We start from the raw sequence: 19,967 nt of genomic DNA, 5'->3' as shown, positions 1-19,967 counted from the left end.
AAGGAAACGGTGATGCTGTTTATGCCTCTTGTAGTACAAGCTTTCAGCTATCTCTGTTGGAAGACATCTGGAAGGTTTCAGTTCTGTAAAGAAAGTGCATATACTCAAAATTAAATAAATTGGCCTTTTCAGTCGAGTGTAGGCTGGCAGGTTTTGAAAGGACTTGGGACTCATTCTTCAAGGTTTTGAAGAACAGCTGGGTAAACAGGTAACTGGCTAAATACTGGCAAACATAGGTGAAAGAAGAACTGAAGAGAATGGTTGCAAAATGCTTGAGTCTTACAAATATACGAGCTATTATTCTTTAACTGTCAGTCACTCTTATTAGTTTAATTGCTTCTTCCTTGTTTTCTCATATTAGCTGATTGAGCTGATTTTTCCAAGAAAGATTAATTTGTATTATAATTCTTTGTACTTAGAATAATATCCATTAGTTAGAATGCAGAGATCTTTATCAGTGGTAATGATCTAAACTTATTATTTGTAAATATTTATAAAAATTTACAGTAAAATAGAAAATTGAGGGCAAAGGGATGCAATTTAGTTTGATGATAAAGGATCACTTATTACGTTATCATTACCTTTTGGTTTCTTGAAACCTGAACTGCAATGAAATAATGGCATTAAAGTTTAATCCTAGAGAGGTATCAAGACGGTTCTGCCACACTGACTTTTAATGTTCATTCATAATGAGTGGAACTTTAACAGGATCTTTTGATCTAAACATCCATTTTTGTTTTTTCAGTGTTCTTAATTCTCCCAGTTTTAACAAACCACATTTATGATCTAAGATCTGAGAGATACTCAGAAGAGGCGGCTGTCCCTTGGAATAACAAGAAAAGTCTGACTTCTTTTTCATAATCAGTGAAAAAAGCTTGACATATGAATATTTCACTCCCTTAGTAGACTTTTCTTTCCCATAATAGGTTTTGGGATTCCCCTCCTCACACTTGAAAGCTGTTCAGGCTGGTTATCTCTCTCAATAACTCAAAAGTCAGGTAAGTATAAATTAGATAACTAAGGACTCTCTTTTTTATCTGAGAGGGTATGAGAAAAGCCATTAACTCCAGTATTAACTTTATAAATGAGATATTTACTTGTGTATTTGCTAGTGTATTTGGAAAGTCAGTTTAAGAGATGTTTGAAGGGGCATCCCTCAAACATTGAGGGAGGTGGGAAAGTCAATACAAATCTGATGGAAAAATATTTAGATATTTCAGGGTCTGAGAAAGAAATGCTAGCTGACTTGATCTGTTTCAAATTGACTAAGTCAAAGGATTTGCAGATGCATAGGATAAGCTGATTCACTAGCCTGATTTATCATGACTTAATTTTCTTTCAAAAAAAGAACACCTCAAAATTCTTGAGCAGCCCTGTAGGCAAGGAGTCAGCCTTATTCCTTCAGAACTTGGGCGTTACATGATTTTTCATACAGTGAAATTTAGGCCAGTAATAGTCATCTCAGTACGAGTTCTTTTCTGCATACTGTGAGCCCCTCTTTTGGGGTAATGTTGACCTTTAAACTTAGCCTATTAAGGGATTCTGTAAGTCATGTCCATAGGCAGTTACTATAATGAAATTAAAAAAACAAGGTCTAGTGCTGAATTTTCTTCTTCTAAGTGGCTGATTTCTTTATGCAAAAGAGTGGTAATTACAATGAAAAGCATACCTTTGGTTCACAGACCCAATCCAGATGCTTAAGTTAGAAGAAAAGATCTCTTGAGTTTTGAGTCAGACCTCACACATAACTGTTGCCATGGCATCTACTAATAAATTAAATACTCTTTCAGGGTGCAAGATTTACAAATTCCTGCTTAACTGCAGTAATCTGTCAAAAAAATAGTAAATCACTGAAGAAGTACTTGAGAAACTGTGGATGCGTACAAATGGAAAACAGGACAACATAACATATTTCTTTAGAACAGAAATCTTGTTTGTATCTATGGAAAATTCTAAAGAGCTAGTAAAAGTAACAGAAACTATGAAAGGATCTATGGCCTACAATGCTAGAGAGATGATGAGAAACGCACAATGAGCATTTCAAAATCAAGGAGTAGATGAAAGAATAGGGGGCTGTCTGATTTTGATAACATAGTTAGAAATTATAGGGTATACAAAATGGAATGCATCTTTAAGTATGCTGAAGATGAACATGCTAGCAGTGGGGGAAAGGAATTTTGAAAGTAAATAATAAGATTTAGCTTTCTTTGTTCAACTGTAAGGATATAAAACAACTATTTTCAGGTGCAATAGCGTGGAGAAGTATGGCTAAAGCTACCCTTTCTTCTAACATGTTTCTTTTTTTCTTTTTACTTACAACAGAAGCAATTTTAATTTTTACATTTAAAAACTAAAAGCAGAAGGCCACTGTTGATGTTACTAGATGTATTTTGTTCATTCGATAGACATTCTACCTAACATTGGGAACTTTCTGATCTTTTGGATAAAACTCATAAAAATAGGCATTTGGAGTGAAAGTTTGGAAGTACTGAAGTTTGCAGAGTATAATAGCAGTAGTTGAAGTCTTACAATACTTTCGAAGTACTTATCAAAGAGCTTCTGATATGATATAGAGAATTTTAAATAATACCTATTTTTGGTGTATTTGTCTGTAGGTTTAGGAGAATACCTTATTTTTAATGAAAAACAATCTTGTTATTCATCGGGGTAATTACAAGTTAAAATTTACTCCAAAGCACTCTCTGCCCCTGAAACATCTCTTCTTCTGGCTTTGATTGGCTAACTACCAGAGGCACAGGCTACATGTATGAAAATACAGCAATTCAAAAAAAAAAAAAAAAAGATGATCTTTTCTCATGGAGGGGTAGACTTAATTAAAGAAATTTGTAAACCAATTTGTAACCCACCCCCCAAATCGTAAAACTTTCCAAATTCAGCTCACATCCTGGCTGCTTAACCGGCAATAGATGATAATGAGTTTTTGACCTGTTCGAATATAGTGAGGAGAGGAAAAAAACTACAATCTACTCTTTATTTTAATCCAAAGATAATAATCAAACTCAAAAATGCACCTTTTAATCTCTAAACAAGTATCCTGAATTTGACGAGAGCAAATCACCTCAGTGTCTAAGAAATATATTTTACTGTTCCCAGAAGCCTATCATATAAAATTATATATAAATGATGAGCTTAGAAGAAAAGAATGAGGAAGATAAGAGTGTGGCAGCTCTATAAAAATGCACAAAACTCTTGAGGCACTAGACTTAACGTATTGGGAAGCTATGAATGATGACAAGATAGGTAAAAGTTATGGAAAAAATAAATGGAAGGATTATTGCAGAAATGTGAAAGAGGTAGCAGTAGAGAGGGAGGTGAAAACTGGAGACTGAAAATTTGTGATCAAGAGACACAAAATATATAATGGAAACACTGTAAATGGTATCAGCAGCATGCGTATTACATCCAAATCCAGAATCCTAGCATGCCTTTCCAGTATAAATGAAGTGCGATATTCAGTTCTTTGCCTGATCTTGATAGACCCACTTATATGAAGTAAAAATTTATTTTTCAGTAAATAATTTTTAGGTGAGGGCAATATGCTTTTGATGCAATATATATATATATTTGAAATGTACTCTCAAACCATTGTCAGGGGTCGGCACTGCAGATTTTCACCGCTAGGGACAGGTATTTAATCACAACCAGCCACCAACTTAGGGCAACATTAAACTGGTTGGATGTTCTCATTTTTTTCCTTAACGTGTACTGGTTAGTCTCACAAAACTACTCAAAATATTTGTACAGAGTAGCCTGACCGCCATTTCTTTTGGGGAAGTTTAAAGGCCAACCTAAATGGTAAACTGCTGGTAAAAGGCCATTGCATCTTGCATAAAATTCTTTAGTTTGTATCTGATTCAGTATGATTCAAGGTTTAATTCCAACCAGGATGTTACAGTAAGATTTTTTCAGGCATACAATTAAACAAATAAACAAATAGTTTTCTGCTAAATCACCTACAGTTTAACATTGAATTGAACATTGCACACCAGAAGCAAAATAAAACAACTACGTTACTCTATTTTGCAGTGTCAACTATGTCCTGAAAAATGTTCAGATTATTTTTGCTTCCATTTGTAGACTAATTTCCTGCTATAGATAAACTGAATCACCGATTTAAATAAAGTATTAATTTGGAAAATTAGTATAGAAGCAATACAGTATGACTGGCATATAATTTAAATAAACAGACACATACTATATATCCAGAAACAGCATAAGCAATTCTTAGGCTGAAAACTTTTCCTTTGCAAAACTGATGAAAAGAGTTATAATTTGAATGAGTCATACTCACACCAAATAAATGGTAAAGTGCAACTTAATTATGTTTAAATTCATATAATAGCTCAAAACTAAAGCTGAGAGAAGGATGAAGATGATCCAACCGCTTATCATTTCTGAAGTCTCAAAACAGTTCACACACTTAATGCGATATTGTGAGTGCTGAAAACTGAATATTCATTTCAGAACTGCTTTTGCCTCTGATGCATGTGAATTACATGTCTTAGAGTCACTGAGTCCATCCCCTCAGAGTCACAAGGAATCGTGCAATAACATTCTGTACACTGCACTACTTTATACCCTACTTTATATTACTTAATAAATCCAAGTTACAGGACAATTTCCAAGAAGCTATATCAAAGCTAGTATCAACAGGGAAAAATACAGTCTACCTCAGGACGATACTAAGAAGAAAGCAATGATTTCACTAATGCCTTAGATCTTTGTAACACCAGACTGGGGGCAGGGGCATGGGTCTTTTATCTTTGTAAGGTAAAATCTTTCTCAGATCATCTCAAGTGTTGGACAATGAGGCATACCAGAGAAGATCTCAGTAGTGTCTGGCAATTTGACCTAGGGAAAATTCCTTCCAGCCCCAAAACATGTGGATCGTTTACACCTGAGTATATTAAGAAGATATAAGTAACGTTTTAATTTGTAACTCCAGTGGCTCTGCTCTTTTGTTATCTAATCCTTTCTGTAATTTAACAAACTCTATCAACAAATAATTTGTAACTCTATCAACAAGTAATTTGTAATAACAAAAGGTAACCCAAAAAAAGGTAATCAAAAACTTGTTAATGTCCAGGCACCAGTTTCTCTCATTGTTGTGAGCAGACTGTTTGAAATTATTCGGATGGGACAAAATAATCCCCAGCAGCAGTACAATTTGCAGTACAAAGCAACATGGGCTTTGACTGTTTGGGTTGTATGTCTGCTGAAAAGGACCTGGAGGTCCTGGTGGACAGCAAGTTGAACATGAGCCAGCTTTGTGCCCTTGTATCCACTTGGATAGAACCAAAAAAATTGTCACCATGAGAATAATTAAGTGTTGGAATAGGTTGCCCCGAGAAGTGGTGGAACCTCCCTCACAGGAAATATCGAAGACTTAACTTGACTGGGCCCTGGACAATCTAATCTAAGGCCCTGCTTTCAACAGCAGGTTGGACCACATGATCTCCAGAGGTCTTTTCAAACCTAGACTTTTCTAACTCTATGATTTTACAATGCAGTAAAGTAATACAACTTTTCCTTCTGAAAACGTTAAAAAAAATTAAAGGGTAGTCTGTTCCTGGTAAACATATTTTCTAAGTTTGCACTTAATGTATTCAACAGTCAATCATCTGTTTAATAATGTCAAGGACCAAAGATATCCTTTAGGATGTTAATCTGTCATCAACTGTAATTTTTCATTCGGTGTAAAATTAGGCTTATCGTCTCTTAGAAGATGGCATCCTCTTATTAACGAGAGGTTTTCATTTAGTTTACAGTCACCTATTTCACTGAAAGAAGGAAAAATGTAAATAAGTAAGTGAGGTATTTAGAAGAAAGTGTTTTTGTTTACTTCAGACATGTTCATAAACTACGTGATTTTGGAGAGGAGGAAGGTGGAAGCTCCTTGCTACATGTAAACTCAAGTATCTCCCAAGCTGTAGCCTGTTGTAGCTGTATGGCAACATAGAAAGCATCCAGAGAACTACCTATTAGGCTCAAGGTGGATCTGCAATTGGCATTGCTAAAGAGTTCAACTAGTTTATAGGAAAGAACCTTATATCAAAGAGTAAGATCTTTAATAATGCTCTTTAGTAGCAACAAATTAAACATGCAAATACAGAAACAATCTTATATTAGTTTACCTACTGTATATTCTGAAACTGTCTTCATGGATCACTAGGTTGTTTAATGGCCTTTCACCCCTGAGGCCATACTTCAAATTAAAACTGTGTAGGCTTTGAGAAATAACCAATTTCAAATTATGTTTTGAATTTATATCAGGGTTGTATAACCTTGGAGATCTCTCTCTATGAGCTTAGACAGCTTGCAAAAATTTGCAGGCATGAGACCATTTTTTGTTATTAGTAGAAGTTATTCCATGTAGGAAAGAAAAAAATTTCCCAATAGACATGTGAGAGATCCTCCATACTGCTACACTGCGAAGAAGACTGTGTGTGTGTGTGTGTGTGTGTGTGTGTGTGTGTGTACAGCAGTGGTGGGGGTGGGGAAGGGAGGCAGTAGATCTCTTTCGTTAATACAGTTTGCTTGGGAGGTCTTATTCCTCTACGCTATATGAAAGACAAATGAAGTGAGTTTCTTCTGTTGTTTAGTAGGATACTTTTACATGCAAAAGAGGAGATAGGGAAACAAAACTCCTTTCACAGTTTTCATCAAATACTTTTAAAATGCACAACATTTCTCTAAGAGAATTTTTCACTGCCTCATATGTTGCTTTATTTGCTCATTTGACAGAGTGGATCATTCCTCTTTAACAACACATTTTTCCTTGATAGTGCTCAACAGGAAAACCATATTCCTCTGTCTAAACTGGGAACTTTAGAATAAAAAATGAACACATACATACACACACACTCACACACACACACAAATATATACTCCTCCCCCTGCATTCTGTGAAGGAACCAAATTCCGTTTTCCAGTTTTGTCTTCGTTTAATATGATCTGAGTTATTCTCTGTCTTCTACAACCTTGTGTTTGGAGTGTTGGAGGGTCACCATAAGCTAGAATGGATTTTGCTTCCAGGAAGAAAGCGGCTGGGGCTCCCTCCTCTTCTTTCCGTAACATAAGAATTTAGCATGAGATACAATGGATCATCTCTGTGCAATATAATATTATTATGCAGATCTGCAATAGTGCTTGTAGATACACCATTTCAGATAACTATTGCTCCCTATTTGAGAGTTGTACTAAATACAGGCCTTTCTTTTGATTTATCATACCATTTAGGCATTGCATTTTTAGGTTCTCACCATAGACAAAATGTGATGACAAAAGGCCATGAGTACCACCTAAGAAAACCTAATGGCATAGATAAAGCAGTAATCCTAGCTAGCCTCAGCACATGCAGAATGAAAGGGAATGCTTCATAGCAGATCTATGAGGTGGTGTGGGGGGGGAACCTGCCCCAGCATTCCTCTTTATGGCATGATCTCTATAAAGAATATGAACCCTACTGATAGTGGTCATTATTAGTGTTTTATAATTAATATGTCTATTGGCCAAGACACTAAGTGCTGCCCTTGCTATGTTGATTGCCACTGGGCTACAGAACTTCTTTATAAAAAAGTTAAATAAAATAAAAACAGCATAAATCTCACTCACCACTTGATTCTTTCCTATAGTTCCAACCACAGATCTGAAGAAAAATAGTAAAACATAGCAGTTGATAGACATGCAGGAGATGAGACTGAACTAAGGAGGTGAAAAGACTGGAGAGGAAGAAGTTATAAAAACAGGAATACACATTTGGTGCTACAGCATTAACAGTTTTTGTTTGTTTGTTTTCTATAGGAAAAAATATAATTTTTAATCAACTTTTAAGACTAATTTTTACCATCCTTTTCATTGGGTATCTTCATTAGCCATTTTTGACCACTAAGTCCACAAACCTTTCTGCTGTTCTATAGTTCTTTCTTTAGAGTACAGCCCTGTTTCTTAGGCTTTCTGTGGCTGTGAAAGCAAACACAACCAGTCAGCAACTGTGGATGCTGAGTAAATCAGCGCTTTCCAAATTAGAGGGCAGTGTTATCACAGATGCTTTCAAAACTAGGTTCTCACAGGTAATCCATGAGTGACTGGGTGTTTTCAAAACAGAAATCTAACTCTGATGTAAAAGCTAACCATTTTCATATATACTTCTCCCACAGCACAGGCCAAAATTAACAACTAGAAATAATGCAAAGGATACAATGGCACATGGAAGTCAGAGAGACCAATCAAAATAAAAGAATAAATGAGACACAGGTACAGATGGTGTTTCCTGAATCTAAAGATCTCTCCCCAGTCCTTGAAAAGAGCAGCAATTACTGGTGGACACCAGAGAGATTAAAGACTAGAACAGTTTGCTGTAGGCTGTGGTGATCTGATCCCTTAATCTAGTTGCTGTTCATATGTGTATGTTATGCTAAGTATCTATGTAAGTTATTTTCTTGTGATATTAACTTTGTAACTTCTTTTAGTTTGGGCTTTGACCTTCAGTATGACAAAAAATAACAAACATAAAGGATATTACCAATTTTAAGGGCTTGTATCACGAAAATCTTAAATACAACAGAAATATTCTGGTCAAATATGTTTAACTTTTGCGGCAGCTCCAATTTCTTCTGTGGATGTAATGCAGAGATGACATTGGTCTTCTATACTCTTATTCACTTTTACTGCTAAAGTGCAATTTAAACATTTTACTATTTAGAAGCATAATTCAAGGAGAACTTTCGGCAAATGTGATTTTCATTGCCCCATTTTCTTTGTAGAGACTCAAGACTTGAATATTAACACCACCAAAGTAATGGCAAAGATGGTCGTGATAGGAAATCTTATTAGTAAACAAGAGCTGCATCTGAAAAATATTGTCATTAAAAGCTATGTAGTAGTTAATTGAGTTTGATATGAAATTTAGTGCTGGAAAGTTAATGACTAATGCAGCTATTTCACAGAGCTTGGTTACTGCAGGCTCTGTAATGATCTCTTTTGCTTCATAGCAACAATGAAATTAACCTCTCTTTTGTCCTGCAGGTGTTATGTTCTGATAATGCATATCCTTTACAAGTATGGGCAAATTATTTGCTTTGCATACAAATTGAGCATAAAGCTGAATCCATATGGAAAAAAAATGAGCACTTCTTCATATTTTTAAACTAAAAAGTACACAGGTAAGTCGAAATTCAGTAAATTTGCCTTTTGGGTGGCTCAAAATAATGTTAGAACAGGTAGGAATTTAGAAGGTTATTCTTCTTCTGTGTTTCCATATCTATTATTCTATTGCTGTAAAACCTTACTGGACATAAACCCATAAAGCAAATCCCATGGGCACTCAGAATTCTAAGCAGGGTGGCCTAGGAAGCAGGATTAGGGAGGAAAAAGGAACATGGTCTTGATGGTCAGTGCCTCAACTGGTTTAAAGGAGAGAGAGCACATTTATAGTTTAGAGTACAGGAGATAAAATGGAAAAGTAGAGGCTGCCTGGCATACTGTCAGACTTCAATGTCCTCACTGTCTTTAAGGTAACTAAAAGTTAATAATTAAAAGTAGGAAAACACGAGGAGAGTGTTAGGAATGAAACAATAGGAAATAAAAGCAGAATGGGTGGAATGCGTAAGGTGGACATCTGCTTTGCTCAGATACAAAACACTTTTGCTTTTTGTCCATTCCAGTGATCAAATTCCTCATGAATGTCTTAGCTTTTTGACAAACTGCCAAGAGATATATTGGCGATATTTTGGAGCAGCAGAAAGGCTGAGATTTGATTATGGCCTGGTTGTGGGTATAGAAAGTCAAGAAATGTTTGAGTATGGCCCCTCTCTTCCCTTTTCCAGATTTCCAGGATGCTAAAGCAATGTGACAGGGAAGATGACACTTTAACTGAAAAGGAAATGATAGATTTTGATAGATTGCTGTAGTACTACTTACAGAGGCCATTTTAACTACCTACTTCCTCCTGGAATGAAGAGCAGCAATAAGGGCTGTGGTGGGAAATGCTTACTACCACCTCCAGGACAATGATGACTCTGCAGCTGGCTCAATAGGGACCCCTGCTTTCAGTGAGGCCGTGCGGATTGATTCATTTGTGCAATGAGAACCTACATCAGCAAGACAAAAGTCACGTAATAACAATAATTTTCAGAGAGCAGCATACTTGGCTTATAATTACAAGCTCAGTTCAATTGACCAGTTTCTGCATATGACATGAAAGTGATGCATAAATTTGGGAATAAACAAATATTGATGGCTTTTTTGATGGGAGGCAATTACCGAAGAATGACATTCTCAAAGACTAGCTGAGAGTCAGAAAATGAGTGGGAAACCATTCCTTTGTATAAGCCACCAGTTTAATAGTATGGTACTGTATATTTCTCTATGTCAGAGTCAGTAATGTATGACTGAGGGGGAAATTAGATGCTAGGTTAAGAAGCATACAATAACAGGACTCTCAGTTGACTTTTCTTTGTCCTGAATACTGGCTGCTTTTTTGATTTTTTCCAGAAATTTAATAGGAAAAACTCTTAAAGGGAACCACTTAACCATTGTGGTATACGTATTTGCTTTTATTTTAATTTCCAGATATGAAAATAATATAGAGGAAATATTTGATAATAAAATTGGTAAGAATTCCATGTTCCTGAGAAAATCCTGAAAATTGGTATAGGGAGCAATTGAATAAAGGTAGAAAGTCCGAGAACTCTTGGAAAGGAAAATACATTTTACAATAATAGAAATGTTTTGGCTGGAAAATTTCAAGTTCTTATTTAGAGGAATGCCCCCCAGATCTGATACGTTGATGGACGTGTAGGAAACTGAAACCTTGAAAGCTCCGGTTCAGTGCCCAGCGGTTAGGCATTTCACAGTTGCGTCTATTTATCAGAAAGATGTGTCTTACTGTGAAAACTGGAAATAACAAGGGTGACAGTAACTCACTAAAAATTTAAGACTCCCTCAAAATTTTCTATAATTGCATTATAGGCCTGATTGTATAAATAGAGAAAGTAAAATATATCTCTGTGTTCCTATGTGACAAGGAGTAAGAGAAAGGAAGGGAAAGGAAGGGAAAGAAAAGGAAAGTTGGTAAGATAAGTGTTCACATCTTGTTTTAACAATTCATACATCAATTTCAACGTCTAAAACTATTTCAGTATCTCATAACAAAGCATTGTGGGAAAGTGCATTTCAGACTACTGCACACAATTTTTTTAGGACACCTCAGGAATGTGATAATGTCCTCCTTTGGTCATGACCCTTAGTTATTGTATCATAGAATCAGAACAGCTGAAGTTGGAAGGGGCCTCTAGAGATCTAGTCCAGCCACCCTGCTCAAAATAGAGCAAGTAAAGCAAGTTTCTCAGGACTATATCAAGTCAGGTTTTTGACTATCTGCAAGGATGGGGACTTCACAACCTCTCTCAACAACCTGTTGCAGTGTTTGAACATCCTTACAATGAAAAAAATTTCTTACATTTTAGTAGAATTTTCTGTATTGCAATATGTTTCCATTGCCTCTTGCCCTTTCACTGGATAACCACTGAAAAGAATCTGGCTCTGTCTTCTTTACTCCCCGCCATCAATTATTTATACACATTGATAAGATCCCCTTAAGCCTTCTCTTCTCCAGGTTAAATGATCCCAACTCTCCCAATCTTTCCTCGTATGACATATGCTCCAACCAGATCCAGTATGTCCACGTTTCTCTCGTACTGGTGAGCCCAGATCTGGACACAGCACTTCAGATATGGGCTCACCAGGGCTGAGTAGAAAGGGAGGATCACCTCCTTTGACCTGCTGCTGATATTCTTCCTAATGCAGCCCAGGATACCTTTGGCTTTCTTTGCCACGAGGACACATTGCTGGCTCATGTAATAGTTTAATTTGTGAGAATGAAAGGGGACAGATTTAATTTTTTTACCTATTTAATAATAATGTCTTGTTGATAGTTACAACTAAGACTTACTGCTTAGCCCATTTTTAAACTAATTAATATATCATAATGACTTTCTACTGCTTCAATTTTCTAATCAAAGTGTTGAGAAGCATCAAGTGAATCCTCTTGAAAATAGTTTAAAAAGTTTTATTTTTTATAAAATTGTTAATTGACATTAGTTATGTTAACTTTCTTTAAATCTCTTTAATGAATCTTGCATCAGTATTTCTGCTATTTGCTTTGTGAGAATGGTCAGACTGAAAAATCTATAAATATTTAAGTCGTTGCTTTTACCTTATCACCTCTTCTTTCCCAAATTTAGAATAATATTTACTGAAACACTTTAGACTTTCTATGCTAGAGGTTTTATTATTTCCAGCACACAGCAACACCTAAAAAGGGATCAAAGCTTCATTGACTCCTTAATTGTCATTATGGATTCCACATAAATTGAAGAAGTGACAGAAGAAAAAAATCACTTGTCAGAGGAAAGAGAGAAATAAACAGTTTAAGCAAAAAGTGCAGGGAAGGACATAAAGCACCCGTAGGAAACTGATTATTGTTAGGGCAGCAAGAGAACTTTGGCAGATGGGATGAATTTTTCCCAGCCTTCCTCACCCACCCGTTGCGAGAGGGAGGCCGCAGAGGAGCACTGGCCATTGTGGCAGGGGTTGCTGAGAGGAAAGGGGCAGGAAGCAGGCAGCAGTGCTGGGATGAACTTGTACTTTCTGTTGCACAGAGGAAGCTGAGTCATACATGTTAGCCAGGGATTTTGAGTCTGTACTAAGAATAAGGCAAATGAACTAAACACTTAATTTGTTCTAGAAGGAGAATTGCAAAGATAACATTTCCAGTTAAATCTACTAGGATACCTTCTCTATGTAATAGGAAATTTAGAGTTGAAAGAGTATGACAGAGGAAGGAAAACCAAGAGAACTGTAAAGCTTAAATACAGCAGAACTTTCTGTGGAAAGTCCCAAGGGATGACAAGAAAGCAGTGACATTGCCCATGTTACCTACGCTTTGGGATATCAACTGTCTGCTGAGAGTCCCAAGTGATGCTTTAGTGTTTGTAGAACAATAACTGTTCTACAGCTGGAGAAAAAATTCCTCTGCCTGAGGAAATTTAAGGTTGGATTGAATTCATAGATTTGAACTAAGGAAGCTCTGGTATACTAAACCGGCCTCTGAACTTCAGGTGGTAATTTGTGCTGTGTCCCATGTGCTTCACGTATTAGTTCCACGAAAAGCGAAGTAAGCTGCCTTGCCAACCTTTTCCTTGCTGCAAGGTGATGCAGTCATAAATACACGGATGCTCAACTGGATGTCTTATTTTGAATGTGTAGCTGTGCGTGGAAGTTGTCTCCAACAAACTGCACTTACTACTTTCCCCTCTGATTACATTTAGGGACAGTTCAGATAGACATTAAAGGGACATTCAGGAATACAGAAATATTCTGTAATGTATTGACGTAAAATTTAAGCAAGAAATAGTGGTTTTTGAAATTCACAGTGAATGGTGAAATTAGAAAAAGACATTAACTGAGTTACAAGATATATGCCACACTTGGTTCAGTTACACACCTAGGAGATGAAAGAAGGGGTAGATAAAAATATACTAACTTAATAATAGGGCATTCTGGTAATTAAACTTATTTTATTTGCTTAAATTCAGGATTATCCTCCTTGTTTTAGGAATTTGAAAACCAAGCTTCTGGTATTCAAACAGCTAAACTTGGGCACAAGAATTTGAAGGACAGGCTTCTGTTCATCACCTGCTCTATAGTAACTAAATAATATATTTTAAATAGCTCCAGAAACTCTCAGCATTTATCTTAACTGTGAAGTCTTCTGGGATTTGGATAAATATGGCTGTGTATCTTTCATTTGCACACATTCTGCCAAATCTGTGAAAAGTTATATAAACTAAATGATCATTAAAATCCCACCTAACTTTGAAACCTATATATCTACGGAAATACAGATTTATTAAAACGTGTGTGAAACTATCCGGAAAATACTTCTCCGTGGAAGTAACTTCCTTTAATTTTCTCAGTAAAACTGCTGAGACTTTGTTTCAAGGAGTGTTTCCCTGATACATTATACATACAGACTGCAGCAGAATATAACTCTAAATCAACTTTATTTTTTTAACCCGTAACCTAAAGGTAAAGGTTTCAAATGTCTCGTTTGAAAAGTCTCCTGGGAGGACAATAGATTAAAGAGAGCTTCTCACTTATCCAAACAAGGTAGCCTTAATTTTTATATTCAAGACATTAGCAGTGGTAGAAAATGAAGTTATAAAACAGAGACTACAAAGAAAAAAAAAATTAGAAAGAACACCTATGCTGCAGCATATCATGAAAAGAAAAGCTGGTGATATTGTATTGTCTAATTCTTATCTGAGCTAAAAAAAAAGGTTCCCCTTTTTCACTACTGAGCTTCAGGTTTAAATTCGAACCAAACGCAAGTGCTTTAGCAATTAGGGGTCTCCTGAGAGACTGTTACTTTGGCCAATCCTCTTTTTTCTTTTTTTTTTGCCCTGTTAATAGCTGTACATATTAACTAGAGATCCCTGAAGGTAATTAAACACTTGGAAGTGTGCTGGAACTATACAAATATGAAATTACTCCAGCACTTTGAACAATAATTATATTTAAAATACAACCACAGTGTATTAACTTGCGGGGAATAACTAATCTCCACAAGTACTAAATTCATCACAGTATCATTTGATGACTAATCATCAGGATCAGCACCATTTTACCGATGAAAATCCATATATGGTAATATTGAAGAAAGATATTAGTTATTTTCAGCAAGTTGGTACTGTGTAGACTTTTCTTTCATCCTTCCTCCTGCAACATTTATATCTGACTGTTTCCAAGTCCAGTGTCCTGCAGCAAATGTTGCCAGCAGTACTGAATACTTTCAATTAGTAGTTCTCTACTTCTCCGGTAGCTAAGCAACTGACCTGTGGTGAAGAATACATAATGATCTTCTGCATATCCACCTTAGAGTATCAGACAAAACATAGGCTTCAAAACATGGATTTGTTCTTCCATATTGACGACTTTGGCTTAATTTTATGTGAATTATGAAAAAGTGTGTTTGCTGTGTGTTTGATGTATATGAATTAAACCCAGAAATAACATATATAAATATATGAGAGGCTTTTCATTTTCATGTTCATTAATAGTTATCATGCTGTTAGAGAGCAAACATTCAGAATTCTATAGCATAAATTCAGGGTAAATACTATAATATAAAAACTTACAAGTTATATAACCTATACAGATTTGATGTCATCAGTATACAAATGTCCTAATTAACTACCCCAGGGAACATTTTTTGACTATTTTATTTATTTATTTACTACTGTGAATAATATGGCCCTGTTAATAAAACAGAGTTTACGTAACAGGGATCTGAGAAAAAACAGCAGCTGGCTCACACTTAATCCGCATAGAATAGAGAGGCTGCTAGTTGTCAGGGGGATGATAGCATGAAAAATTGGCTGAAAGAATAACCTTCGAAAGGATTAAGTGAGTCTGTATTGCAGGGTTAAACTGGACTCGTTGTTATAAGAATACCAAATTCTAGTGAAAGCCTGAAAAGACATCTCCCTTTAGCTTTGTTTGGACAGAGGACTGTGCTTATTCTGGTCCAGTGAAGCCTTCACAGTCATAATCCCTTTAGGTATCACCTATGGGAGAGTGCACAGTAGGGGGAAGTTCAGCATGGTCTCATAGATGAAGCAAACTAACAGAAGCTGCTTAAACACATTGGTCAATAAACTCACAAACAATTGACAAGGAACAGCATGAAAGTAACATTTTAGGTTATTGGAATTACATTATAATGATCTAAATAGTCCAGATAGTAAACACAAATATGCTTTAACTGGTAGAGGTTATCCATTTGCGCACACACAGAAGTTAAAGATGAATCTAGTCCCTAGAAATCAGACTTTCATTTAGTACTAGATTTTAGACCGCACCAATTTAAGCAGTGTTTGGATTCAAGTCTAGTTGAGATCATTCTCCAAGATAAAGAACACATTAAAATCACTGGAATGATTTGGAAGCATGTGTGGGTTACTTGTATCTGAGCAGGAAACAGTATTTGTCTTGTACACAGCACTTCGACAACTCTCCTTTTTCAATTAGCTCAAGTCCCCAGGGAGTTTTTAGGCGTTGTACTATTCTGTAAAATTAATTTAAAGGAAGAAAAAATTTGTGCAGGTTGAAAGGCTGAAGAAACTAACATTTACCTACCAGAAGTCTGTGGGTATCTACTTAATAGTTTTGAGTTTATGCAAGAAGTATTTATATTTCTCTTGGAAACTAACTTTTTAAATTCACAATTACTCTCTACAACTTTAAAATGTCCTACCAATGATAGCTAGCACCTAAAGACTTAATTTCCTTTATTGAAATATGCATTGGACTTGTACAGTATTTTTTCAATAGGTCATAATTGTAATTTCCTAGAGCAGCGTGATGTCTTTTTTTTTGACCCTTCAAAGTGGGTATGTGAAGAGCTAGGCTGTTATGTAATTTACTAGGTTTATCTAAGTTTGAAAAAAATTATAACATGTACTAAAATAAAAAACCAGAAAACTGATTATGACAGACTCTGCCTTTCTATAAGTGAAAGATATTCTGTCCAGAAGATGATCCAAATTTCTCAAGTAACTACATGTTAATACTATGGTAAGATTTAAAAAGCTTTGATGTAAAAGTGAAAGCATCAGTGGTTTCTACGGCTTTGCTTTGGGCCAATTCTCATTACCTTTTCTGTTATGTCACAACATCCTTACTGATATGCACTAAAGCACTGCCCTAGTTGTAACACAATAGCTGACATCTATCTGTTGCTAAGTTACTTAACTTTTGTAAATTGGAGTACCTGTCTATGTGAAAAAAACAAAAAAACTCATCAGTGTTAAAAAGTACTCAGATTCAATCATTAGAGGAATATGATATAAATTCATATTTATATGAGTCAGAGATGCTGAGATGGGTTGCTCTACATGGTTAAATAAAAATACCTCAAGTGCCTCTCACCTCACCCTTCCTGCAAAGTCTTGAGTTAAATATGTCTTTAAAACTAATGAATTATTAAAAGAAATGATATGAAAAATGACTTTCTCAGGTAAGGTTTTTTTTTTTTTCATTTAAAGCAGAGGATTTCTCTTGGGGACATCGATATGAAATCCTATAATAGATAAATAGACCTGGGTTATATTCCAGATTCTAACTGAGAGTCCCTCTGTGATGTGGAGAGAATAAATCATGTGGCCTCCCTTAACAACTGTATTTCACTGAATTTTCTCAGACATTTTCAGCAATAGCAGTTATAGGATATATTAGAAGTAAAAAAAAAGAAAAAGGTTACAAAGATACCTAGACTGCTGCTGACTTAAATAGAGAATTTGGCTCTTCTGTGAAAGAAAGTGCTACTCTGTTAAAAGAACTTTGTCCAACTCCTGAAAGTCTTTGAAGAGTGATGTTGAAAAAAGAACAAAGTGGAACAAGTGCAGACAGAGAGTGAAGGTTTTTTTATATTAAAAAAAAAAAAAACTGGGGAGAGAGAGAAAAAAATCAGCAGCCTAATAGGGAATGAAGAGGAGAGAAAAAGCTGCTAAAAAAAAAAAAATTGTATATATAATTACAAATAGCATGCAGTTATTTTCAAAGGAAGCCACTCTGCATATAAAACTCTAATTGAAATTATGCCTCAGTTTTTAAATTTTATCCTCATTTTTACTTTGGGAACTGGTAGTTTTCAGGTAACCCTTCGTGAATTTGTTTAATGTGAAGAAAGCGTCATTGGTGCCATTCTGTCAGCTGTCACAGCCACTCTGAACATTATCTGCCTGTTGCCACCAGAGTGGCTGTTCAGCCATAAGTCTGCCTTACAGTGTGCAGCTCACTTAGCTTGGCCAGCTGCTCTGTCCATGACAGGCTGGCATCTCCCAGAGGGACTGCAGTTGCAGCCAGAGTGTAAGCTATGGAAGTACTCCATGCTAAGTCGAATTACAGAACCCTACAAGAATGCGCTATTCAATAAAATCCTTCTTGAAGGTAAAAACAAAGACTTTACAATCTAAAATTTCTTCCCATGTTGTTTTGGAATTTCCTAAATTCAAAGAAAATGAAGGGGAAAATTGTGCTTTTAAGACACTGGTCCATCATGGGGAGAAGTGAAGCATTAAACTTTTCCATTGTAAGGTCAAGAAGGTAATATACTTTCCAATATAACTCCCATGCCAAAAGGAATCATTAAATATTAGTGCCCTTTACTAGAGGGACATCAGCGGGACAGTCATTCAGGGTAAAGGGGAGAACAAAGCCTGGCTTTAGCTTTGCTTTAGCTGCTTTAAAAACAATGTGCTTATGCAACTACATAGCCTGAAATATGGGTATATGTTATAAAGGGCCAGTTCCATAAATCTGATGTGATATCTGTTTCCATAGAATAAGAAACTAAATGCTATAGCAATCAGTATTGTGGATTCTAAAGTATTTTCTTAAAAGGTTAAGATATTGGTCAATTTCTGCAAAATTTTGGAATCTTTTACTAAGTCACTGCAATAGTACCCTTCAAAATCAACTTCACCTCCTGGTCACTAACACCTCAAAGTTGTCTGGCTGCTGTGATGTCTTGTTTTGACCCAGAGCTAGTCACAAACAACATTCATTATTTTAATTTTCTCCTATAAGATACTGTTAGTACCAAATATGTTTATAAAAATATATATTTCAGAGTATGAAGAAATCAAGTAGGGAAGGACAAAACCTATCCCTTTATCCTCACATCTAGTTAACTATTTGTTTATGGCTAAGCTAACGTGCTTAAAATATTTTTTAACAGCCCAGGCCCAAGATAGCTCTGTAATATCAAAAAGACAGCAGTGTTTATGTCAGGCATTCTATACTTCTGTAAAAGGAAGCTTAAAGGTTACTTTCTGATTAAGATATCCTTCATATGGATAGATTTAAACCTGAAAAAACTCCCAGGGAAGTTCTGATTTAACAAAGCCTCATGCATCCCCAGAAAGGGGATCTTCGGAGAGCAGTACTCAGAAGGAGGGCTTGTGTACTATCCTAACTGCTTTTGTTGCATGAATCAGAAAGCCAAATCTCCTGGAGTTCTAAAGCACAAACAGAGACATGGTGCCTCTAAATTGAGTAGATGTGCTGCTACATATTATTTATTTACTTGTACCTAGACCTTTGTTTGGCTTTAAAGAGGATTTCAAGGAATGTGATATATGAATTGTTTATTTCCCACAGCTGCGACAATACCTAAAATCACAGCACTAGTGTTGCAGTGACCAGCACACCAACACAGCATTAGCCAGCTGCAGGAAGCTGCTATGCTGTTCTTCCACTGAGATGACATGCTTAGGATCTGGTAACACAAAGTTTTACTGTGGGAGTGACATTTTCCATTGAAGACTTACAGCCAGAGACCTTTAGGAATGCATCAGGGTACTGCAGATATTGATTGAACTTTGAGGGTTCCCAAAAGTTTGTAAAGTCCTCCATCAGCTTGCTACTAGTTTAAATTACACTATATTCTTAAGGATCTTCCAGGAAAGGTGCATTACTTGAGACAATGTCTTGAACGTGAATTTTCATTTGATATATCATACACAGCTTGCTTCAGCAATGTCGAGGTTAAGGCAGCAGGGACATCTTCTCTCATACTACAGCAGTACAGCATTGATTTCATGGAAATATGTAGACAACAAGCACTTATGTCAATCATTAGATGATGCCCTATGTCCATAAGCCTTTTTTCCTTCATTTGCCTCAGCATTGAATACTTCAACAGCTTAAAAAGAAAAGAGGAAACCTGCAGGGGGAGACACAAGAGAGGTGATTTATGCTGCTGTTGTTGCAGAGAGTTGTAGATATCAAGGAGAAGTAGCCTGATGACACTATCACAATTAGGAAAAAAAGAATCTATTTTCGTGATAGCTTTTTTTTTTCCTATTACAGTAAATGGAATA

At 35.9% G+C, this 19,967-nt stretch overlaps 1 long non-coding RNA gene across 3 annotated transcripts in view; it reads right to left on the bottom strand.

Moving 5' to 3' along the window:
• The window catches only part of LOC104140894 (uncharacterized), a 51,792-nt gene that overhangs the window by 18,186 nt on the left and 13,639 nt on the right, over window positions 1-19,967 (bottom strand). For all 3 annotated transcript variants that reach the window (XR_011141564.1, XR_011141566.1, XR_011141565.1), the window contains one exon: window positions 19,416-19,810. This is a non-coding gene — a long non-coding RNA (uncharacterized lncRNA). The remainder of the gene's footprint in view (window positions 1-19,415; window positions 19,811-19,967) is intronic.

This window comes from Struthio camelus, chromosome 5 (assembly GCF_040807025.1).
Source record: "Struthio camelus isolate bStrCam1 chromosome 5, bStrCam1.hap1, whole genome shotgun sequence".
NCBI classification, from domain to species: domain Eukaryota; kingdom Metazoa; phylum Chordata; class Aves; order Struthioniformes; family Struthionidae; genus Struthio; species Struthio camelus.
The sequence above is the reverse complement of the archived record's forward strand: the minus strand, read 5'-3'. Positions and strand labels throughout refer to the sequence as shown.